Source organism: Phoca vitulina, unplaced genomic scaffold (genome assembly GCF_004348235.1).
Source record: "Phoca vitulina isolate PV1807 unplaced genomic scaffold, GSC_HSeal_1.0 scaffold25, whole genome shotgun sequence".
Classification (NCBI taxonomy): Eukaryota; Metazoa; Chordata; class Mammalia; order Carnivora; family Phocidae; genus Phoca; species Phoca vitulina.
Genome location: NW_022589728.1, coordinates 19,609,327 through 19,634,970, shown reverse-complemented (window position 1 = coordinate 19,634,970; position 25,644 = coordinate 19,609,327). Strand labels below are relative to the sequence as shown.

General features: G+C 37.2%; 1 protein-coding gene across 1 annotated transcript in view; it reads right to left on the bottom strand.

Moving 5' to 3' along the window:
• Positions 1-25,644, bottom strand: part of CUNH8orf34 (chromosome unknown C8orf34 homolog) — a 373,414-nt gene that overhangs the window by 84,925 nt on the left and 262,845 nt on the right.

Here is a 25,644-nt window from a genome sequence, read left to right as displayed (position 1 = left end):
AATGGTGAGACTAGCGATACCTAATTCAGACAGTCTGGATTTACCTTATACTGTGAAATCACCCTACCAATGAGGTAGAGCTTATCAATAACTGTTGGAGCTCTATCCTAAGAATAAGCTCTGATAATATTGGAGGACAGTATATTAGATAATCCAGAGATTGGAAGTTTCTATCAGTGCCCTTATTTTTTTCTTGTATTTAGCTGATGGCAAGTGCCCTCATGGCAGAATATTAATAAATGCATAACAAATAGCATTAATATTTTTAAAAATACAAACTCAAGTACAATCCATAACTGTACAAGTTAAACTTTTCAACTGCCTTATATCTTTGCTTTTATATGCCAAAGTAGAATGACATACTAATTTGCATTTTGCTTTTGCATATTCAAGCACATACGCATGACTCTTTACCTTTTGTGTAACTATAAATAGTATAAATTATATTTTCATCTTTATTCTTTTAATATTAAGTTAATATTAATATTAAAATCTGCACATTTTTGTACATATTATATATTAATAGTTACATATTACCTTCTATACACAAAACCATATTTACTGTATTATATAAGCTAACTAAAGAATTCTCAAGAGTAATTTCCTGATAGGACATTTTTTGGTCAAATATATACATTTTATACCTTTTTTATTGATTTTATACTTTGAATTAATTTTTAAAATTTTACTTTGAAAGAACAACATCACTTTTAAATGATTTAGCTACATACTTCTCAAATCTGTCCAACTATTTTTTGTTTATTTCTAATCATCAGAATAAATACTTCACTAAACTGCAGTATCAAATAGTCTTTTTGCATTTCCTTTGTCTAGGACCATTTCATCAAATTTTCAAAGAGAGAAAGTATGTAGAAACATGAGATACTGAAAGGTGTAAGTAAACATTATTATTAAAAATTGACAATGAAATCCAACATATTTGGGTATTTCAAATTAGATTAAAAACCTAAATGGAAAATAAATCTCCAACAAAGGCAGAAAGAAAGAAGCAAGAAATAAAAACTAAGTTGTAAATTTCTTTTTGCTCACTGCAAGCTTCAATAAGACTTATTTTGTATTTATTAATATGCTCAGTAATAAGCCTAATATGGTAGAGATGTAAATAAGTGAAAACTGATCCTGATTTCAGACTTCTCAATTTAGCTGAGTCAAAAAGACAAATGGCCATGAAAGCAACTCAACAGATTGGGTGGCCTTGAAGCTGGCTCATCTCTGTGCAAACACTGCCCTCCAGATACCTTAAGAGTTGGAGTTACCGTGACTTGGCAGCAACTCCATTAAGGAATGCTTCACAGCCCTGCTATCCTTGAGTGCTCTGCCAGTGTTTCCCAAACTGTAATCCACACAGCACTACTTCTGTAAGAGGTTAATAGGCACTATGCAAACAAGGGTTATGTGGGCAAGTCCGGGAAATTCAGTCTTAATAAAAGTTAAATCTTTTTTTTCCTTTACACTACAAGAGTTTTACTTATACTCCCAAACCTTTTCTCTTTGCTTTCTAAAACTCCTTTTCCATATTAAACACTCTCTTATATTCTCAGTGTCTAAACAAAATGTTTCCTGCTCCACCTTGTCATCACTGAAACCCTTTCCCAAGAATATTGCACCCTTTTTTCCTCTAAGAATATGAGAGTGCATCCTCTCCAAAGGAAGCTGCCTAATTCCTTGACCTCAGATAACACAGGATTAGAAATATTAACCTTCTTTCTTTCTGCCTGTGAAGACTTTGCTCAGAATCAAAGTTTTCTTCTTCAACTCAAGCATCATTATCACCTTGAATGATTTCCGTATTCTTGTGTATCTACCCACTAATTTGGCCCTTGATCTCAAATCTGGAAATCTTCCCTTCTACTTCACCTTCTCTTGCCCAAGGACATATAACCCAGAATTGCTCCATGTCAGCAATCTTTCAATCCAATGTTCTGTTCTCTGACAATAAACTTGCTTCCTTTAGGCTCTTTCACAAACTCACTGTTCTTAACACTTTCTCTTCAGTCAAATATGGATCCCAATTTCTTTTTCTCCCAGGTACCTGGCCTCCGCTCATTCCAGTTCTGCCCTACTCAGCTGGGACTTGTGGTCTCCTCAGTTCCCATGCACCTACATCCTCCTGTCATTCGTGACCAACCAGACCCTAATTCTGTATTAATCCATCATTTTCCTACACATGTGCACCTGGAGCAATGTGGGAGAAAGTCAAGACACTCTAGGATTGGTGAGTACAAGTCAATGGTCTCCAACTTTAAACTTGGGCTTCTTGGCTTCTTGGTTGTCTTTCTTCTGTTCCTTTCAAAGTTTTTACAAAACTATTATCTCTTTTTTAGGTCACCTAGAAAAATGATATATTAAGGAAGAAAGATGTGCTACTCCCCCTCACACAGCACCTACAGAATTATCTTCAGCCCAGCCAGTATTCACCACCTTTCCAATTCACGAAGGGTGAGACCCTCTGTCCTGTGTAAGGCTCAGACCATCCATTTAGGCTGATGATTTGGATCCCCTCATCTCATCTCTCTCTTGGACCTTGATTTATTTTATCCATTACCATTCATTCTGTTCATCCCCATTGCTCATTTCCCACAGCATAGAAGCAAGCTCATTTCTCTTTCAGCCTTAAAAAAAAAAGACAAACACAAAACAAAATCCCTCCCATAATTATCTCAAACATCTAAGTGTTGCTTTTTCTCACTCATTCTTCTTTGAACCAAACTCTCTAAATATTCTTCATTCATTACCTTTGCTTCCATAGTTTTCATTCATTCCTCAACCTATTTTAATTGGTCTGTGTCTCTCCCATTCTGAAATGACTGTCTGGCTTAATTGCCATATAAAACAGAAACTTCTAATACCTTATTTTTATTTAACTTTCAACTGTACTTTGTATGCACACTCTTTTCCCAATCTCTTTTATATCATCTCTCTGAATCAGCTCATCTACTCATGGTTTTAATTACATATAGATTGACATTTTTCAAATCTTTATCTTGAGTCCTCAGCTCAAGATTGGTGTAGCCAAATTTTTGTAGGACATTTTACTTGGATGCACCAAAAACATCACAAAGGCAACATGTCCAAAAGCAAACTCATTTTCTTCATCACCCTGTATTGTTAATCAATCCCAGTGTTGCTAATTACGCCTCCTAAGGAGATTTCCGGAATCCATCACTTCTTCTTTATACACTACTATAAGTTTGCTGCTCATTTTTATTCACCTGGATTATTACATAATGTCCTCACTGATGGTCATACTTAGAAACTTGCCCTTCAAAAACCAATTTTCCATATGGCTACCAGAATGTTCAAAACAAATCCAAACATATTACTCTTATGATTTAAATATTTTAGTGCAAGAGATCTTAACATGAGTATTTTTAGAGGGTCTATGGGCAGGTTTTAGGGGAATCACAATAATTCACAGTAAATGGGATGAAAAGTTTTTGGCAGATGTGCTGTCTTTGGACAGGGAGACAGTAACTTCAACCAGATTTTCAAAATAATCCTTGACTCCAAAAAGTTTAAGAACTACCATTTTTACTGGCTTCTCATCACCTGCAAGATGAGTTATGGTTTCCTTACCAAGTCATTTGAATCTCTATTGCACAACCCCTACCTGTTTCTGCAAATTCATCTTTGATTTTATACTTCATAAAGCCCACTGCTTTTACTTTTTTGCAGATATTTTGTTATTAAGGTTCTGAACTATTATATAATTATCTCTGGCATGTCTTACTTCCCCTCTTTTACTATTTGGTTTAATCCTGGTTTTTCATTCTAGAGTCTCTTCTTTTCAGAACCTTTTCTTTCAGAAGTCTTAGCACCTATGCAAAACTTTACCATTGCTCTTGCTTTACTATATTTTAATTGTCTGTTTAGATGTCTGTCAATACACTCCAAGTGTCTTAAAGGCAGGAATTCTATTTTTCATATTTTTATGTCCCTAAAACCTAGCTTAGGTTGAGCTTGATACATTGGTAAGCTCTAAAAGAGATTTCTTAAGGCATTTTTTAATGATTAGCTCACCTTGGAGATAAGGACAGGAAAACAGGGCACACCCTATACATGAATTTTCTACAGAATACTGCAATAGAGTTACATTTCCTTGAAAAGAGGTAACACTATCTGGTGTATACTTAGGGTTAAACAGTTCTTAACCTGGTTTGCCCTAATGCACAACATGAGACAGAGGCTTATGTGCCAGTGCTTGTATGACCTGGGGAACAGGAGTGAAGGTCATGGGAGTAAAATGCAAAAGGAGAGAAACACGATACAAGGATGTGTTATTGAGCCAGCCCTGTACAGATGGCTGCAGCACAATCCCAAAGAATTCTGAGGATCCTTATGAAATGTGTCCACTTGAAGGACGAAAGGGTAAAGAATTTATCCATAGGCTCCTGGTCAAGGGTGGTCCTTGAGCACTGATAACTCTGAACCTATAAATTGCATATACATTAGTATTGAGTGATTCTCATTGGTTATTCCAGGGCAGGAAATGAGATACAAAAGATACTAGCAAAAGTGGGATGCTAAAGATTGCACCGGCACAAAGCTGGTTGCTACAGTTAGGAACATGTGCAGATATAGTTGCTAATAAGAAGTATTTGAAATGACATACAGGTGGGGCTGCTAACGACAGTAAATGTATTTGGCTTTAAAATAAATCAATCAGATTTAATTTTATATTGACCAGTGAGACCTGGCTAGAGGAAATGCTATTATTATACCTATTAGTAAATTCTATCTCTGAGTTTGTGAATCAACAATCATCTTCCATGGACTCAGTCTTAATAGTGACTAAACCAATGAAAGATAGCATCCTCAGAGACTGTTGTGATGTCTACCACAGAGCCTATCATAGTACCAGGCACATGTCTATGATCAATAGATATTTGTTAAGTAAATGTTATCAAAAATTCCCTGGGTCTTATAAAATCGATTTAAGGATGATGGACCAGTCAAGAGAAAGAAGGTTGAAGCTCATTTAGGAGATTGGTAGCTAAAGCAGTGGCTCAAATTTTGGTGTTTGCAGATGTTTTGAGATTCAGTTGATCCCAATGTCTCATTCTGTAAGAAGCAAGGAAACCAAAACCAGCGTCAAATAGCAGCCCAGTTCTAGTTCAAAATGGTCAGTAAAAACACGCTATTCCATATCCACTCAGAGGAGGAAGTTTTGAATATTGTAAGCAGTGGGAGAATTGAAAAGATTAGTGCCACTTTTCTTTTATACTTAAAAAAAAATCCAAAACACTCAAAAAGGAGACATATTTCCCTTTTCTTTAACTCTCTGGTATTGTCAATCCAATTGAACTACATGATGCGATGAGAGAAGATTCAAATAAGTGAATTCTTACTTTTTCACTTTGGCCTAGAAGACATTCAAATTCGTGAGCAATCATCTTTCTGTTTTTATGTTATTACACTATATATTATGTATTTTAATCTTCCTTGAATACTTTCTGGAAGAAAGTAGTATCTAACTATAACTAGAATGGACACTTATCAAATGTTTCTTTGAACCAAACTGAATACACTATGGTATGCATGAAATTAAATGCCAAGCTGACATTTCTAGCCTGGATAGTTCAGAAGACATGATAAACAAAATCTGGATTAATTGGAGAAACATTAATAGAGAAGGTGGTATTTGAACTGAGCTTTGATAAAGCTAAAGTTTGATTAGAAAAAGAAGAGAGAGAGAGTGAGAAAGGGGTATAGCTGGGTCTGGATCAAGTAGGACTTTCTACAATGTCATCTAGAAATCTGATGCTAAAATTCCTAGTCTTCTTCCCTGATGAAAATGGAAGCCAGTGGAGGGTTGAAGCAGAATGACATGATCAGACTTCCACTTTGAGAAGGATGTGCTGTGTTGAGCATAGACTGTTGGGGAGCAATGATGAAAGCAGGGAAATTCTTTAGGAGGTTATTTCACCAATCTTGTTGAGAGTTGAGCATGGCTTGCCTAAGGGTGTCAATGGTGGAAGTGGTAAGAAGAGGACTGACTGTGGATAAATTCTGTAGGTGGAGCCAATAGCACCCCTGACGAATTAGATTTGGGGGGACAGGGGGCGGGGAAGGAGAAAGAGAGAGAGAGAGAGAGAGAGGAATAAAAAAAATGTTGCCATTTTTCTGTCCCTAGCAACTGAAATCACCATGTTGCCATTTGCTGAGATAAGGAACACTGAGGGGAAAGCAGATTTGTTGGGGATGAAGTGGAATTTATTTGGGGACATGGTAAGTTTAAAATGCATTTTAGACATGTAGGTAGAGGTGTGGAGAGGCAGCTGGATATCCATGTGGAGATGCTGAAAAGACTTTAAGGAGCTGTGGAAGGAGGCGTGCCCCTTCTGGATTCTAAGACCTCTACAAAGGACTTCAGAATATGATATACTACTATTTAGGTGAGCTGTTTTGTTGAAGAATATGATATTCTGTTTCACGGGAAAATAAATAGCATATCATAATAAATATCAATTAGAGCAAGTGAACCACAATAAACAGTTTTAGTTTTCAGAAACTTTGAACCATTTTCTTCAAACGGTTAGAAATTAACTTATCTCCCCCCTCCAAAGTCTGCTTTTAATTCACAAAGACTCTTTTACAGAATCAGTCATCGAGTCATTTCTAAGTCTCCTTCTAAACGTTAATATTCCATTTCAGGATTCCAGTATGTGTCTCCAGAATTATTTTTTGAGAAAAATTCTAACAACTTATTGTCACTCACTCACTTTTGAAGTCTTAAAAAAGCCAAAGTTGTCATCAACGTCAAAAATTTACTGGGGACCTTCAAAGGCCAAGCTCTCCACTAAGCCCTGAGCCCACAATGTGGCATGAGACCTGCATGGATTTGCATGATCTTTCTAATTTCTTTGCAAGCTTTCATGAAGTTAGAGATCAGGCCTGAGACTCCGACACTATCAGGGCCTAGTATATTCATTTATCTTTGTGCCCCCTTGAATAATGATGTAATTTGAATGGCATTTCTCTGAATTCACTAAACGCTTATTGTAATTCCTTTTCTATCCTACAGCTGCTGTTCTCTGAAACTTTGCTGCCCTCCTCCCTAAGTTCTTCAGGGAATTACCTGGACATTCTTCCTCCCATACTCCTTTTGAAACCCACGGACACCACCCGGCATTCTCCCTTACCCCTGGCCATTCCAGTTTGACCCTCTGGTGAATGGTCTGCTTTCTGTGACTCGGGGCCCTATGACACCATCTCTCCGACTCCTCGGCAGCCTTCTCTAGACCCCCAACAGAGATCTACCTCCCAGAGCCTCCAGCAAATACTCCTTCCAGCAGTCCCCCGATTTCCCTTCTTATTTTAGCATAGTCATTTTAAAATCTTCCTTCCAGCATTCATCCGAGGCACTCTTGCTCTTTCTTGACTCTGGCTGTTTAGGTCACATGAGGATAAGTAACAATGCGACAGGATGAAGCATCTTTTTCCTGAAAGCAGAAGGCGGTAGAGTAACATCCTCCTTCACCAGAGGGCTTCCCTTAAATATTGCTTTTTAAATTCCCTCCCTCGTTCGCAAGAACCTCCGAACATCAACCTCTAAAATAGAAGGACTGATGGTAACGCAGAAATAAAAACCATGCTCTTTCCTGATAAATTTTCCTCTTAACTTCTTATCTCCTGAAAATGAACTATGGGTCTGCAAACTCTCTGTGACTCTCCAATCAAGTGTAGAGCTCTCTCCTGTGGGGCCAGTTGCAGACAGGTAGCTGCCATAGGTGGCCTCTTATCTGGGCTGCTAATTACTCTCCAGGCAGAGGCTTAAGAATTTTGAAAGCTAAATCTGAGGAAAGCACACGTGGAAAATACACATTTTATTTTCAGTCTCCTCTGCTTTATCTCAACTCAAAGGTAAAAATGTCAACACAAAGTAAGGTGGAGAAGATCAGGCATAGAGCAGGATTGATTCTCAGACCCTTTGGGACTACTAGAGCAGCTTCCAGGCAGATGTGACCGGAATGTGGGCCACTGACTCCCACACCTTGGCTAGATTGTTACATGCATGAAGGACAGCACTGGAGGCACTCCAACTGTCCCGAATCTGAGGCAGCCATGAGAAAGGATTAAAATCAAATTGCCAAACGGCTCTGGAGCTAAAGAAACGTCAAGAGAAAGCAGCCAAACCCAGAAGGTCTGAGCTAGAGGCAGCTCTGGGCATTGGAATTCTCAAGTTTCTTCCAGCACAGCATTCATGCACGTTTTTAACCCAATTCCATGTCTATCATCTGGCGAAGTGGAGGTATGCTTTCAGTCTGCTATCATCCCTAGAGAGGACCCTTTTTAAAATGTCTCTAAAGGAAATAGGCAGTTAATGTACTTATTTGACTTTGTAGACAGTGGTTCTTCTAGTATACATTAGACTCTTCTAGAGGACATTAAAACCCAGATTGCTGGGCTCCACCCATAGAGTTTCTGATTCAGAAGGTCTGGAATACAGCCCAAGGATTTCTGTTTCTACAAAGTTCCCAGGTGACACTAATACTGATGGCCAGGGGACTGCCCTCTCTGTAGTGCCTCCTTTCTTCACAGCTACGCAAGGACATGGCTTCCCCCACCCCCCATCCATTCTCAAGGTGGTCCTAGGATTGTGCCATACCCGGAACACCAAAAATAGAGAAGGATCTACCAAGGGATGTTAGTATCTTTCTTTCTCTACCTTGCTAGGTATTGACTTTTTGAGCTGAACACTAAATTTTAGTCCCAGGTGTATATGATTCCATCTTATATCCATCTCTTCCATAATAGAAGTTAAAAATCCAAGTCAGATTCCTCTTGAGCTCAGGATGCTATATACTTAGCCTAACTCAGAGAATTGCCTGGTCAGCAGGCATCTAGCTCAGCAGCAGCTGTGAGAGGTCTTTTTAAAGAGCTGATTTCTAACAGGTTGAAAATGGAATTGTGTGGGCAGTCAAAACACCCTTTTGGAAAACTAACAAAACTTTTGTTCCTTCCTTAGCCATTCCTTCCTTCAATCAGAGAGCCCTTACTCACAGTACTAAAACAGAAGGCTGCCTCACATATGTACCTGACCCCCTGTTTCCTATATCCCCTGGAAGCATCTGTTAGATTGCTGAATTGTTCTGTATGGAGCCATTCTGTCTCCCACTCTCTGGTAGTTGAAAACAAACCCAACCCTGTCAGGCTTTTTTATGCTATAGCATCAGAAGAGATAATGTGTCTTGCTGCCTTAGTCAGATGCTTTATGTTCCTTTCTTTGCTTTTTCCATTTCACAAAATTTGGAATAATTGGAATTCAGTTGTGGTAACTAGTAGAATTATGAGGTATACTGAAATTCCCAAATTATGAGTGCTATTACTTTGTACCAGAGAGAGGTAATGTTTTAGTAGGGCTCTATTGGCTCACAGATGGCAATTGAGAAAATGTTGCCAGTGATATGCAGTATTACAAACTGAGCAATTGTTACTAGGTATGGAACTAGCATGAAGGAATGAACCATGGGCAGCCTCATGGCAATCCTCCTTGATAAAGTTGTACATTTTGGGGAGGATTAAATAAAGGAAATCCCACCAAATCCTACCAAGTTCCATCTACTTAGGAGGGATGGTGGATAGAGGACAGGGAAAATCTGAGAACATCCACTTAGAAACCACTGTGCACTGAGGTTATAGCCTAAGAAAGGTGAGCTAGCTTGCTTCTACATCAAACAGAAAGGCTGCTCCGGGTGGGATTTTATGACCTGACTTCCCCATAAAGGTAACTCTCCACGTTCCAATAAAGGACAGTAGAATACAAAACATTTAAGCATACAAACACGGTTCCCCTTTTTTCCATGCTTTAATGTAGCCCTGATGTACCCATAACAGGCAATAAACAGTTGCTAATTGAGTCAGTCTTTAGCATTATCTCTAAGTTTGAGATCTTTTCTATGTTCTAAGTTTGTTGTAGGACAGGAAGCTTGGCTTGTTTAAGTTTGTTTTTAGCAATGACCCTGTGTAATAAATGCAACCTTCGATAATGAATTTTTTTAAATTCCTCAATATTAAATTGCCCTATTTACTAGTATTTGGACAGCACAATGAAATTTTCTGATAAGCAAGTTGGTGATCTGGCAAACAAGATTGGTTTAGAAAACGTTAAGTATGTGGGACCCCTGAAGAGATTATAATAGAAAAGATAAAGGCATTCTTTTATTCTTTTAACAAAGCTTTTAAAATTCTTAAGAAGGACAACACTGAATACAAATGTCTGCATAATTGGAAAAGCCAATAAGCCATAAAGATATTAGGATGATTCATCTTTTGGCATAACATTCTAAAAGAAGAAATACATTCAGTGACTTACTAGGGAATATAAATACTGCTTTGTTAAATTTTAGCTACCTTAGTCTAGAATTTATTTTTTCTGATGTGCATATTGATTGATCTCTCAAAATATTCACAGTATTTGTTTATGGTGAAATTTTTTCTCTGTGCCTTCTGCTTCAGGAAAATAAAAATGGTTTGTATTGGTACCAAGACCTAGCTTGTACATAAGATTTTTCCAAGGGGTTTTTAAGTATTTCTTAATTTATTATTGTATAATTATCATATTTCAAATCATGTTAGTATTCCACAGATTTTATTTATTTTTCTGACTTTTATATGGCATGGTTTACATGCTCTGGAATTTCTGATTTCAAGTGAGAAAACAGATATTTAAAACAGATATTTAAAACTCTGAAGAAAATTCATTAAAAACATCAAACGAGTTTTCCTAAAAATACAGATATATTGAAACATAATACATCATGGGCAGTGATATCAAAACTATTGGCTTTTCTTTTTGGGAATTTCATACTCTGGTTTTTTATGTATTTATTTTTTCTTTTTTTTATTTATTTTTATTTTATTATGTTATGTTAATCACCATACATTACATCATTAGTTTTTGATGTAGTGTTCCATGATTCATTGTTTGTGTATAACACCCAGTGCTCCATTCAGTACGTGCCCTCTTCTTTTTTTTTAAATAAAGATTTTATTTATTTATTTGACAGAGAGAGAGAGATAGTGAGAGCAGGAACACAAGCAGGGGGAGTGGGAGAGGGAGAAGCAGGCTTCCCGCCGAGCAGGGAGCCCGATGCGGGGCTCGATCCCAGGACCCTGGGATCATGACCTGAGCCGAAGACAGACGCTTAACGACTGAGCCACTCAGGCGCCCAGTACGTGCCCTCTTTAATACCCATCACCAGGCTAACCCATCCCCCCACTCCCCTCCCCTCCAGAACCCTCAGTTTGTTTTTCAGAGTCCATAGTCTCTCATGGTTCATCTCCCCCTCTGATTCCCCCCCTTCATTTTTCCCTTTCTACTATCTTCTTTTTTTTTTAACATATAATGTATTACTTGTTTCAGAGGTACAGGTCTGTGATTCAACAGTCTTACACAATTCACAGCGCTCACCATAGCACATACCCTCTCCAATGTCATACTCTGTTTGAGCACTAATGTTTATAACTGAAAATATTACATATTCTAAGAATTTGGGGTTTTATTCTGAAATGTTATCAGAAAATCCAGAATTCAATGACACTTGGTATTCTTTGTTTTAATAGTAATAATATCTCCAGTCTGGTTTGATTCTAAAATATTTCTTTTATATTAATGAAGCTAATTAACTATTTGACAATTCTGGAACTAGTTAATAGAAGACACTAATAGAGATAAAATTAATATAATTATACACTTGATATGACTTACGCAGGCCATTCAGGAATTGTGACCCAATTATAAAGGTAATTAGCATAACACATAATTGAAAGTAACTGCAATTTCAATTTTACTACAAAGTGTACCAGGGAGGTCCAGAATGTCAAGCAAGTGAATAAATAAGTTTTCAGATAAAGATAATGATGTGAAATATAATTTTTCACTTTTGTTCCTATTTCTTACATAAGATAACTCATCTTGTGCCAGTAGGGAAACAAAAATGGGGGAAAAAATAGAAGAGTCATTTAAATCAATCTTCCATATTATGACAACAAAATAAAGCTCACAGTGCTGTGCTATTACAGTATTAGAAAGGGTATTTAAGCAAGACTATATATTAGCAGACTTTCAAAAATTACTCTTTTCACATCATGTTTGGTATTCTTGGTTGTATATATATGCACAAAACTGAGGAACCCATGATTTTCTGTCAAAGTAATTTCTATGATTATTTTATCCATAGAGGTAGCATTTAAATAAAAATCCTTTCTCAACCAAACTCTCACCATTTATCAGATCACTTGAATAGTATGTTTTTATCCTGTGTCATTCTATCAAACACCTTGTTTTAATGTTCCAAAAGGGAAAAAATGCCAAATACACTTCAGGCCTATTCCTATTTTCCTAAGGTTTTTTTAAGGTAGCCGCTTTACGTAGTAACTAATTTGCTGGTGAAACTTGCCCTCCCATGCCCAAGAGGGGAGCCCTTAGGAAACACCCAATAAAAAAACCCAAAAAACAAAACCAAACAAAACAAACAAATAAAACCTTAGTTAGAAGCACTTAAAAAAAAAAAAAAGGTTTGTAAAACTTGGAATTTTAGGGGCATCGCTGTAACAAATCAATAGATGTTTGGGGATATTGCTTGTGTTGAGGGAGATTATTTATTTGAACAACAAAACAGCATCTTGTACATTGCAACATTCCTCTACTCTTGTGGTGCCCCACCCGATTCTCGTCTCCTTCCTAAATGAATGTTAAAAGTCATTGACAATGGTGCAGGAGCTGCAGTGTATCTAGCTTGCTCATGGATGCTCAGCCAGTAAGTAGCAAACCTGGGGCACTGTTAGAGTCTGAGGTTCAAGGCCTTAACTACATGCTTACCTTGTTTTGCAGGCTCGCCCAGTGAGATGGATCAATTATCAAATCATAGCAATTCAGTCTGAAAATAAGGGTTCCACCTTCATGACCTCATCACCACCTCCTAATACTATCACCTGGAGGGTTAGGATTCAACATATGAATTTTGAGGAGACACAAACATTTAATTAGAGCATCTACATGGTCTTTTGAAAAGCTAATATTTATAAGAAGAAACCTAAATAGAATTTGAACTTTAAATAAACCCACTAAGAACTGGAAAGGAGGCTTCTGACCCTGATATGAAGCACAGTAATAACTAGAATCAAGACACCTACAAAATTCATAGTTCGTCGTGTTTTCATTCCACAGTAGCAACTAAATATTTTTATCTTAAAATGTAGCTAGAGGGGCGCCTGGGTGGCTCAGTCGTTAAGCGTCTGCCTTCAGCTCGGGTCATGATCCCAGGGTCCTAGGATCGAGCCCCACATTGGGCTCCCTGCTCTGCGGGAAGCCTGCTTCTCCCTCTCCTGCTCCTCCTGCTTGTGTTCCCTCTCTCGCTGTGTCTCTCTCTGTCAAATAAATAAAATCTTAAAAAAAAAAAAACGTAGCTAGAAAAAGGATATTTAAATAACTGACGTCTCAGTTGGAAGTTATTACTACATTGGTTCTAAATTTCTTATATAGTATCTACATCACAAAGCTCATAATCTATAAAAACAGGATAATTAATTCATCTCAATAACATGGACAAAAATTTATGTTTGCTTTATTTGTATTTCGTAGCCTGAAAATTAAGTTTTTAATTTCTTATAAATAACATGCCTGACTCCATTCCATTAGCCTTTTATTCTAAAAATGGATTAGGCAGTACAATAAATTATTTGAAAAATGTGTCTAATTCCAAATTAGGACCAACAATTTGACTGCTTTAAAGCTAGGAGGCAGCACCATATAGTAACCAAGAATTGGGGGCTTTCAAGTCCGATGGAGCAGGGTTCAAATTCCACCTGTGCCACTTACTAGCCTTCTGACCTCAAGCAATTTACTTCGTCCCTTTGAACTTTATTTCTCATCTGCAGAATAAGGCTAAAAAGCACCCACTTGGAAGACTTGTCTGTGGGGATCAGAGATGTTCCCAAATATCTCTGTGTACCCACCTCCAGTGGGGTTTGGTACACAGCTGGTGCTTTGTATCAACCATAGCTTCAAAATGCTGTGGAGCAAGGGATACCTTCACCTTGCTTTTGAAGCAATTTCCAAATCCATGCCTCAATGAACATATTTGTTTAAATATTACAAATAAGGCCACTGAATTGGTCAGTTTGGCTGAATTCATCCACTGGGAATTTGAATGGACTGATCATCTGTTTTAGCACTTCACAGACATAGGATGGCTGAGTCTGAGTTGGTTGGTAAATGTCAGTTCTGAACGTTCTGCATGGAGCACTGGGTGTTATGCACAAACAGTGAATCATGGAACACTATATCTAAAACTAATGATGTAATGTATGGGGATTAACATAACAATAAAAAAATTAAAAAAAAAATGTCAGTTCTGACTCTGAATTGCTACATCTTTACCTTACCCTCCCCACCTTTTTTCCTGATCACTGCACTTTGAAAATTTAACAGGCTACTTGAATTTAATCTGAACTCTTTATGCCTCTGAAGTCTTTGTGTTAACTGTAATGAAAGTGATAGTGAAGAGGAGCACTGGTTGTGAAAAATAAAGGATAGAGTGGAAAGTTTGGGATAATAATAGGTTTATACATTAAATATACATAGCATTCATTCATGGACTCTTTCACCACTTCCATTATCATAGATCATTTTCTTCCAGAAAAGCATGTACTATGTTGCTTATGTAGTACCTTAATTTCAAAGGGTTATAATAATAAAACCACTGGTACAAATCTCTGAATTTTTGAGATTTACCAAAACAGGATATTTGAAATGTATATAATTATTTACATAAATAATCATATTCTCATTTTAATTACTGCATACTAATAGAATATATAGTTCACATAATACAGTAAATAACATATAACAAAACAGTAATTATTCTAAATTCTTACCACTTACTCAAGTCTAAAAGATAAGAGAAAGATATAATGACAATTCATGACTTTGGAGAAAGGAGAACGGCTAGCTATCTAAATGGTTGTCTCTGATTCAGAGCAATATACTCCTCCATAAAATTTAAGAATATTTCTTACAACTTGAATTCTTTTGCAATCCCAGTATCTGCTCAAACCGGCCCCTAGATCCTTATACTTTATGCCTGTTAAAAACTGTCCTTTTGTGATATGGAGCCATTTTATAGAGAAGGTATCTAGGTCCTGTCCAATTTTCTTTCTCTTCTTAAGTGGTAATCTTGTGTTTTATTTTTGCCATGAAGCAGACATATCCCGGGCCAACACTCACACACACTGAGTCTCAGAAGAAAACCCTGTTGCACTCTATTTTTATGAACTCATTGAACATTTTAAAATAAACAAAGGTTTGGTTGGTCCCAGGGGACTTCATTCAGCTGGTGAAAGAAAAGGGAAGTAGAAACAAATAAAATAAGGCAGATGAAAGAAATAGAGAAATAAGCAAACTTACTCTCCTTTGGATGTTACACATAATGGTTACTGTTTTTATGGGGATATTTTTGGTTTGTTTTAAAAGTCAATTTAAAGGCATTAGCCAGGGTTGCCTGGGTGGTTCAGTTGTTTCAGCGTCTGCCTTCGGTTCAGGTCATGATCCCAGAATGCTGGGATCGAGCCCCGCATCCCCACATCGCGCTCCCTGCTCAGCGGGGAGCCTGCTTCTCCCTCTCCCTCTGCTGCTCCCCCTGCTTGTGCTCTCTCTAGCTCTCTCTCCTGCTGTCAAATAAATAAATAAAATCTTTAAAAAAAATTAAATTAAACACATTAAAAATCATAATAAAATAAAGACGTTAGCCAACCTTTAAAATAGTCCTGAAGGTAAGCAGAGTGCCGCTCCATGTCTGCCCCTGCATTCTGTGGGTTACACTGCCTGTGGGTACAGTCAGCGCTCCCTGGCTCGTACAAGCGGCTCTGCCCACTTCGAACGTTTGTAATTATTTTCATAATTTGAATGTGAAGTTTCCCCAAAGCCCAGTATGAAAAAATAATATATGTAACATCTTTTTTATTGTTGTCAAACTACCACCTATTTTTTTCTTCTAATCGTTGGAAAGATTATGTATAGATTCTGATTTTGCACTACAATAAATATTTAAAAGCTTTTGGGAGATACATTTTCCTTCTGAAACTGAGACCTCTTTCCAGACTGATTAAATTTGTCATTTTGATCTCTACCCATGTTTTAGACTTGTGTATGTCACAGTTTTTTTTGCTTCTTTGTTTCTCTTTTTGTTCAGTATCAAGACGGGCAAAGCAAAACAGTGTAATCGCCCCTTTGTATCAACCTTTCTCCAAGCTCTTTGAGAAATGGATAGTTTGTAGAGAAACAGATCAATACTCCCTGCTACAATGGGGTCTTTGTTCCCCTTCATACGAATCAATTTTAAGCTCCTTACCATCTAATGGAACCTGACTACTGGTTCCATTTCTTTTTTTTTTTTTTTTCAATATTTTATTTATTTGACAGAGAGAGACACAGTGAGAGAGGGAACACAAGCAGGGGGAGTGGGAGAGGGAGAAGCAGGCTCCTCACTGAGCAGGGAGCCCAATGTGGGGCTCGATCCCAGGACCCTGGGATCACGACCCGAGCCGAAGGCAGATGCTTAACGACTGAGCCACCCAGGTGCCCCCTGGTTCCATTTCTTAAAATTTCAACAGTGAGGGGGACCTGTATTCACAGATCAACCCTAAGCCATAATTTTGTCTAAGTCTTATAAATATCCTCTTGAGCAAAAACCAACCTGCCCAAACAATATTCCAAATGACATATGCAAAATCATTTGACAACAGTCAACTAAGTGAGCCTGTAGTCCAGGGATCTGAGAGTCCAGAACTGTCAGTGTTCTCACTAGGGTCAAATTCAATTGTAAGACACCTGATTTCTTTCTGTTCAATGTGACTGTACTAAAAAAAAAATTTCTTTGGGTCCAAAATCAGTGCTAAATCTACATAGCCACCTTGACATTCAGTCTGCCTTGCTGGCACTTGGTTACAATGAGTCTGTAAGCTGTGGAATCTTTAGGAGTATCTTTCCACACAGAGTGGCACAAAATATTTTTTCTCCTGAAAACTCAATGGAAATACAATGGTTTGCTCCTCAATTTGTAAAAAAAAAAACAAGATTTGAAAAAAGAATTTCATGAATTGATTATAAAACTCCTTCAGCCAGAAAATACTGTGAATATGTCTACGCTCTGAAACTTGCTTTTTTAATTTCCAAATTAATACTTTAGTGCAAATTTATTTATTTATTTATTTATTTTTAAAGATTTTATTTATTTATTTATTTGAGAGAGCGAGCACAAGAGGGGGGGGTAGGGTCAGAGGGAAAAGCAGACTCCCCACTGAGTAGGGAGCCCGATGCAGGACCCGATCCTGGAACTCCAGAATCATGACCTGAGCCGAAGGCAGTCACCTAACCAACTGAGCCACCCAAGCACCCAGTGCAAATTGATTTAATCCAACACTGCTTATTTCTGACTTAAACTGCCTCTAGTACAGTGATTCTGTGTACTGAATGCACTAGTCTAACTAGTTGAATCTCAAACCTCAGTAAACTGTTTAAAGGGAAAGAATTCTCTGGAAGCCTAGAATCAATTTAAATTAACTTAAAATGTTAATACAATAAGAAATAAATCATACTGTTAAGTTTAAACTCCTTAGACAATTCTTAATTATAAAATTTTTAAATTGCAAATTCAATAAAATCAAAATTATAAAATAATAAACATTTAAATTGTCAGCAATAATTTAACACAATTATAGATGTAGGTTTGGCTGAAACTAAGCTATTAATGTATATGTGATGCTGACACCATGCCTCTGCCATTATGCATGTCCTCACATGTCCCTCCACTTTTCTCCACTTGAACTATTGAGAAATTTAGTTCCTTGAGTAAACTAAGACATATTTTGGCCTTTACTTAGCTCTAACATGTCATGGAAATACTAGCTTCAGCTGTTCTTCTAAATAACTTGCAACTAAGTGGCGCCGGTAACTCTTAAACACCTGTGGGAACTGACATCCTGTGATGGTTCTTAGGGATCAGATGGTCATCCATATGATCCAGAAAATGCTCATAGTTTCTGATTCATCTTTAAAATGAAAATACAGAATTAATTTTTAGTTTTTAAAGAAATGTGAGGATCCAAAAATAAAATGTATTTTGAAAAACCTTAGATTCATCTAGGAAACTTCAGTGGCTGTCAGATTTCCCCTCTTAGCTATCACCCATGATTTTAGAGGTGGCACCAGCTGTGACTCTACATGCAGCAATTCCACTTTTGGAAAGTATTGGTGCCAATTATCCATTTATCTCTTGAAAACATTATTGAGCACATGGTATGTGTGTTATGTTGCTCTATATTTGGAAAATAAATGAGACAGCATGACAGACTCAGTCTAATTTTTACATGAAGCTCACTTTCTAGAAAGAAAAGCCCAGTAACTAAATGGTTATTATTATCAGTAACGATTGATTTGTCACAATTTTTTAAAGTACTACAAGAAGTCCTAGCACTAAGTCACCTAATATAGCTGGGTGACTTAACCTAGTCAGGCAATTATGACAAGACAGAAGAGAGACCTGCTGACCAGGGAGGACAGCAGCATGCCCTCGATACAGAAGCTCCACGGTCATGAACGGCACCAATGCAGTCAAACCCTCTATTGGGGAGGCATACTGCTCAGTGAACAGAGGTAGGCAGGTTATCAAGCTCATGTTACTGGTCTTCAACAATGAAAAGCATCTTTCTCAATTCTTTGGGGAAGGAGAAATCCATCCCCAAATTGGGTAGAGGGGACCTGAAGTGACAGTGCCCCCCTGAGATGATAATTCACCTTAAAGTAAAGCTCCATCACTCCAGTTAGTGGTTTGCATCTCTTCACCCTACCGATACACTAGGGCGCCCACCTGGTTGGACTGGAAGAACTGGCTCAACAAGTGATAGATGTGTGACTTCAAGCTCAGTTCAGAGTCCTATTCATAGCTGAGAAAGATGAATAGAACATTGCCTTAGTCCATTCAGGCTGCTATAACAAAATACCACTAACTGATGGCTTATAAACAGCAGAAATTTACTTCTCATGGTTCTGGAGGTTCTGCCTACCAGGTCATCTTGCCCAATCTCTTACCCCACACAGATGCTCCACCAGAGAGTTATTTAGCATCTGCTTGCGCTTCAAGCAATCAAGCAGTCACACTTGCTGGAAGTCAGACCTTCCCATTTTTCTGCTACTCCAGTTGTCCCAACTGTCGTTAAGTTGAAATAAAAGCCTCTGTGTCCTTTAGTTTAGTGCCAGTACTGCATTTTTGGAGTGACAAAAATAAGTATATTTTTTCTTCCACAGGACTGCCTTTCAAATATGCACAGCTCTATTTATTCTTTTCCAATATAAACTCCCTAAATCCACCTATTTTCTTGAACCATTGAGCTGAGGAAAATTTTATATTTCTCCTGTGCTGGACAACTTGGTATTTAGACCCAAAGGCGATCTTTTTTTTTTTTAAGATTTTATTTATTTATTTGACAGAGAGAGACAGCAAGAGTGGGAACACAAGCAGGGGTAGTGGGAGAGGGAGAAGCAGGCCTCCTGCGGAGCAGGGAGCCCAATGAAGGGCTCGATCCCAGGACCCTGGGATCATGACCTGAGCTGAAGGCAGACGCTTAACGACTGAGCCACCCAGGCCCCCCCCCCCCCAGGGCGATCCTTAATGGAGGTTCAAAATTAAAAAAAAATAAAATAAAATCATGCATTTTTTAAGATTAGTTAGTTAGTTGACAGCAAGAAAGAGAGAGAGAGAGCACAAGCAGGGGGAGCAGCAAGCAGAGGGAGAGGAAGAAGCAGGCTCCTCGTAGAGGAGGGATCCTGATGCAGGGCTCTCTATCCCAGGATCCTGGGATCATGACGGAGCTGGAGGCAGATGCTTAACCGATGGAGCCACCCAGGTGCCCCTAAAATCATGCATTTTTGAGACTAACTATAGTAGCTTTTTATTGACATGTAGAAAAAAAGAATGTCTTTTATATAAATTTATACTTGAAAATAAAGGTATAAAATGGCCTTCCTTGATTATCTATTAAAAATCTAGATTATTTTCTAGAATTTCTGAACTCTCAATTATTTCTAAATTACTAGGTAACTCTCACCTAAAATTTCTGCTTTACATCGTGAAATATTTTATAAGGGCAATTCATTTTCTCTTCTGTTTTTTACTTGATTGAGTTAAAGCTGTTGGAAAGTGATTTGATTTCATATCTTTATGAAGTTTCTTTCAAAGTGTGCTCACTGACCAGTTGAGATAGAGAATTCAGGTTCCTTCATCCAAAGCAGAAATATTTACCCTAGACACTGTTCTTGTCAGTCACCTAGTGACTAGAAAATTGGCTCATTGATAAACACCTATTCCCATATTGGGAGGATTGACTAAAATATTGGTGTAAAATGTTTTTCATTAATAATAAAAATGAGTTCTAGTGGATCCAGAACAATGAACACTATTAGGCCAGTTTTTGAATCACTGTCATTGAAGTTTTTATTATATTCAGCTCATGAGACTGCATCCTGGATGAAGTCTCATTTTTTTCTTTAGTTAGTGCCACAGTTCCTTGCACAAGGTAGGCATTCAAAAAATATTGATTACATTTAACCAAGTTGCTGTAACAACAACAGCTGTGCCTGGACTTAGCTCAGCAGGAAAATCTGGTACAGAAGAGAAAAAAAAGTCTATAACCACTGAGATAATAACTGAACTGTTGACATTAATCTTCTGTTTAACGAGTATTTCCTAAAACTGAAATTAAGGATTTGGAAATCAGGGAAGAGGATATCTAATTTGGGCAGCTTTGGTTCTTGTCTGATTTGATTCATTCTAAAAAAAGAAAGTAAAAAAAAATCTCTCTATGAAGTTTTTTTTAACTTTTAAGGCATAAAATCATTTGGTAAACATGAAGGGATATACATATTTTGATGAACAAAAGGAATTATAAACTTTTGTATTTGTTATTTTATTATATATATACTACTTAGTAAGCCAATAAACAAATAGGGGGTATCCTTTTGTTTGATTTATTTGCAAGGAAAATTAATTATATTTTGGCTCTCAAAGGTTTTTTTATATCTTGTGATAGCTCATCACTATGAGTTTTGTGAGATCTCTTCTTTCACAGTTAGAATTATTCTTTCTACATGCAAAAATAAATCTTTAAACAAATGAACAATGAATCAACATAAATTATAGTGATATAGTAACCTGTATCATAAATAGTAGATGTATTTTGTTTTCTTTTCTTCATTAAAATTTTATTAAAATTTAGTTTAGGGGCGCCTGGGTGGCTCAGATGGTTAAGCGTCTGCCTTTGGCTCAGGTCATGATTCCAGGGTCCTGGGATCGAGCCCCACGTCGGGCTCCTGGCTCAGCAGGGAGCCTGCTTCTCCCTCTCCCTCTGTCTCCCCCCGCTGCTCATGTTCTCTCTCTCTCTGTATCTCTGTGTCTCAAATGAATAAATAAAATCTTTAAAAATAAATAAATAAATAAAATAAAATTTAGTTTAAAAATAAAAGGTTTAAAGTTCACAGCTAAATTGAAGGAAAGGTACAGCTATTTCTCATAAATCCCTCTCCCTGCAAGTGTGCAGCCTCCCCCATGATCAGCATTCCCCACAGAAGTGGTACATTTGTTAAAACTGATGAACCAGCATGGACACATCATACTCACCCAAAGTCTATAGTTTACATTGGGGTTCACTCTTGGCATTGTCCATGAGTTTGAACAAATGTATAATGACATGTAGCCATCATTATGGTATCATACAAAAGCTTTGCACTGAGTTCACATCCTCTGTGGTTTGCCTATTCATCTCTTCCAGTCCACACCACCCCTGGCAACCACTGATCTTTTTATTGTCTCCATAGTTTTGCCTTCTCCAGAAAGTCACATAATTGGAATCATATAGTGTTTAGTCTTTCAGATTGGCTCTTTTCACTTTGTAATTGTTCCTTTAAGTTTTGTCCATGCCTTCTGATGGCTTGATAGCTCATTTCTTTTTAACACTAAATCACATTCCATTGTCTGGATGTACCACAGTTTATTTATCCGTTCACCTACTAAAGAACATCTTGGCTGCTTCCAAATTTTGGCGATTATGAAAAACGCTCCTATAAACATCCATGTGCAAGTTTATGTGTGAACATAATTTTTCAACTCATTTGAGTAAATACCAAGGAGCACAATTACTGGATCGAATGATAAAACTGTTTAGTTTTGTAAGAAAGCACCAAACTATCTTTCAAAGTGGCTGTATAATTTTGCGTTCTCAACAGCAATGAATGAGAGCTCCTATTGCTCCACATCCTTGTCAGTATTTGGTGCTCAGTGTTCTGGATTTTGGCCCTTTTTAATTTATTGTTGTTTCTATTTGCATTTCCTTAGTACATCTGCTCTGGAACATTTTTCATATGCTTATTTGCCATCTGTATATCTTCTTTGGTGAGAGGTCTCTTAAGGTCTTTGGTTCATTTTTTAATTCAGTTGTTTGTGTTCTTATTGTTGAGATTTAATAGTTCTTTGTGTATTTTGGGTAATAGTTCTTTATCAGATATGTCTTGGCAAATATTTGCTCCCAGTCTGTGGCTTGTTTTCTCTGTCTCCTGACATTGTCTTCCACAGAGCAGAAGTCTTTAATTTTAATGAAGTCCTGCTTATCAATTATTTCTTTCATGGATCATATTTTGGTGTTGTACCTAAAAAGGCATCATTATACCCAAGGTCTTCCAGGTTTTCTTCTTCGTTACCTTCTAGGAGTTTTACAGTTTTGCACCTTATATTTAGGTCTGTGATCCATTTTGAGTTCATTTTTGTGAAGGGTGTAAGGTTTGTGTCTAAATTTGTTTTTCTGTATGTGGATGTCCAGTTGTCCCAGTACCATTTGTGTAAAAGACTGGTTTTGCTCCATTTTATTACCTTTACTCCTTTGTCAAAGATCAGTTAACTATAGTCTTGTGGGTCTATTCCCTATTTTCAGCTTCTTCATTCTGTTCCATTGGTCTGTTTGTTCTCTTACCAATACCACACTATTGTAATTCATTTAGATTTATGGTAGGTCTTAAAGTAGATTACTATCAGCCCTCCAACTTTATTTTTCTTTTTCAATATTGTCGTTGGCCAATCTGTGTCTTTTGCCTCTCCATATAAACTTTAGAATCAGTTTGTAGATATCCACAAAATAAACTCTTGTGGATGGGATTTTGACTGGGACTGCAATTGAATCTATAGATTAAGTTGGGAAGAACTGACATCTTGATAATATTGAGTCTTCCCATTCATGAACATGGAAAACCTCTCCATTTATTTAGTTCTTTGATTTCATTCATCCGAGTTTTGCAGTTTTGCTCATACAGATCTTGTACATATTTTGTTAGATTTATACCTAAGTATTTCATTTTGGGGGGTGAACATTTAAATGGTATTGTATACTTAATTTCAAATTTCACTTGTTGACATTTGTATACTAACCAGTATCCTGCAACCTTGCTATAATTGCTTATTAGTTTCAGGAGACTTTGTCAATTGCTTCACATATTTTACATAGATGATCATGTCAACTGTGAACAAAGACAGTTTTACTTCTTCCTTCCCAATCTGTATACATTTTATTTCCTTTTCTTATTGCATTAGCTAGAACTTGAAGTACAGTGTTGAAAAGGATTGATGACAGAGAACATCCTTGCTTTGTACCTGATCTTAATGGGAAGGCTTTGAGTTTCTCACCACTAAGCAGCATGATTTTAGGCCTTGTACCTGATCTTAATGGAAAGGCTTTGAGTTTCTCACCATTAAGTAGCATGCTTTTAGCTATAAGTTTTTGTAGATATTCTTTCTCAAGTTGAGGAAGCTCCCCTCATTTCTACTTTATTGAGAGTTTTTATGAGGAATGGGTGTTGGATTTTGTCAAATGCTTTTCTGCATCCCTTGATTTGATCATATGATACCCTGGGTTCATGCCCACCAAAGACATTTATTAGCTCTGTGTAGAAGTTATTTAAATTCTCTGGATCAAGTTTCATCATTTGTACAGTTGATATAAAAATTAAGAAGACTGGTTTTAAATGAATTAATATCATTCAAAATGCTTTCTACAATTTAAAGCTCTCTATAAATAGAATATTTTATTGATTTTATTTTATTATGATGGTCATGCTATTATTTTGTCTGTGATGAATCTCTTTCTTTTGGTAAATGCTTCTCCCTAACTTCTCATGATTCTGTTGAAATTATCAAATAAGGGATTTCTCTTCCCTAACACATGGGTGAGCCCATGACTGGAAGTTAATTAGAGATCTCATCACCCCCACGCACTGCCTAATCTCTGGTAGGCACATTACTTGGGAAGAGGTTAGCAGTGCCTTTTTAAAGATTATCATATAAACCCTGGGAGAGAAAGGACACAAGCTCTAAGGATATTTTAAACATAGATCATCCAGGCACCAGGACCACCTACATGGAGTAGCCCAACAGAAAGTAAAATCTGGAGGAAAAATAGAGATGTTGATAGAGAGAAAGAAAGATGAATCTAGAGATAGAGATGGAGATACACATGGAAAGAGACACAGAGAGGAATAGAGAAAAAGAGATTCCAGTTGATATTCCTCTAATCTTCTGTTCATCCAAGTATTTATTGACTATCTCATGTAGGTCAAGAATTATTTAAGGTACTGAGATGTATCAATGATCCAAGTCAGATTTGGTCCCTGCTTTCATAGAGTTAATATTCTAATGAGAGTGAAAGAATGATAAATGCTTTAAAAAGGAAAAGCAAGTTTAGCAGATTATGGTAGATCTTGAACCAATTATGCTGGGAGAGGTGAAGAGTTATGAGACATGAGGTGATTTTTGATCAGTGTAGTTGATTAATCCCAATGCCAGGGACAGTCAGTCACAAAGCCTGCTCTGGAAAGACATGGCAAACTCTTTAATTTCTTTCATACTGCTGAAAGAGAATATAATCTTTCACTCTATTAACTGTCAGTTCTGTTGCTGATTTTGACCACATATGTCCAATAGGAATCTCAAATTTAACATGTGCAAAAACTCCTAATGCCTCATCATCCTCAACAAGCTCCTCCCATCTATCTCTATCTCAACTATATTCCAGTTACTCTGGAAAATACTTGGAATCATCTGTGATTCTTCCCTTTATCTCATATGTATCACTTAAATCTAATGGCAAATCCTGTCAGCTCTAGCTTCAAAAAATTTCTAAGTCTGACAATATCTCACCATCTCTATAGCTACCACCCTAAGACTAGGAAATTTAGACATATGTCTTGTTGTTTTCTCAAGATCTTTATACTAGAAGCTGGGTGAGTACATCATCTCAGTTATTCCTGCCTGCAGATTTTGATGAAATGACATAAGCCATATGTCAAGATACTGAGTCCATGTTCCTTTTTTTTTTTTTTTTAATACAAGAAAGGTGCCATACTCTGGGTAGTCTGGGTAGGATTTGGGCAATGCACACCCTAGGAATACAACAGGCAGCCTACAGGACATGGACAAGTTCTTATTTTCATCTTCTCTTCCTTATTTTCTTCCACTTCTCGGAAGGGTTGGCTATGATTCATACTGGGGCAGTTTCCAGACCAAAAATACTTTGTTTGGATGGAAC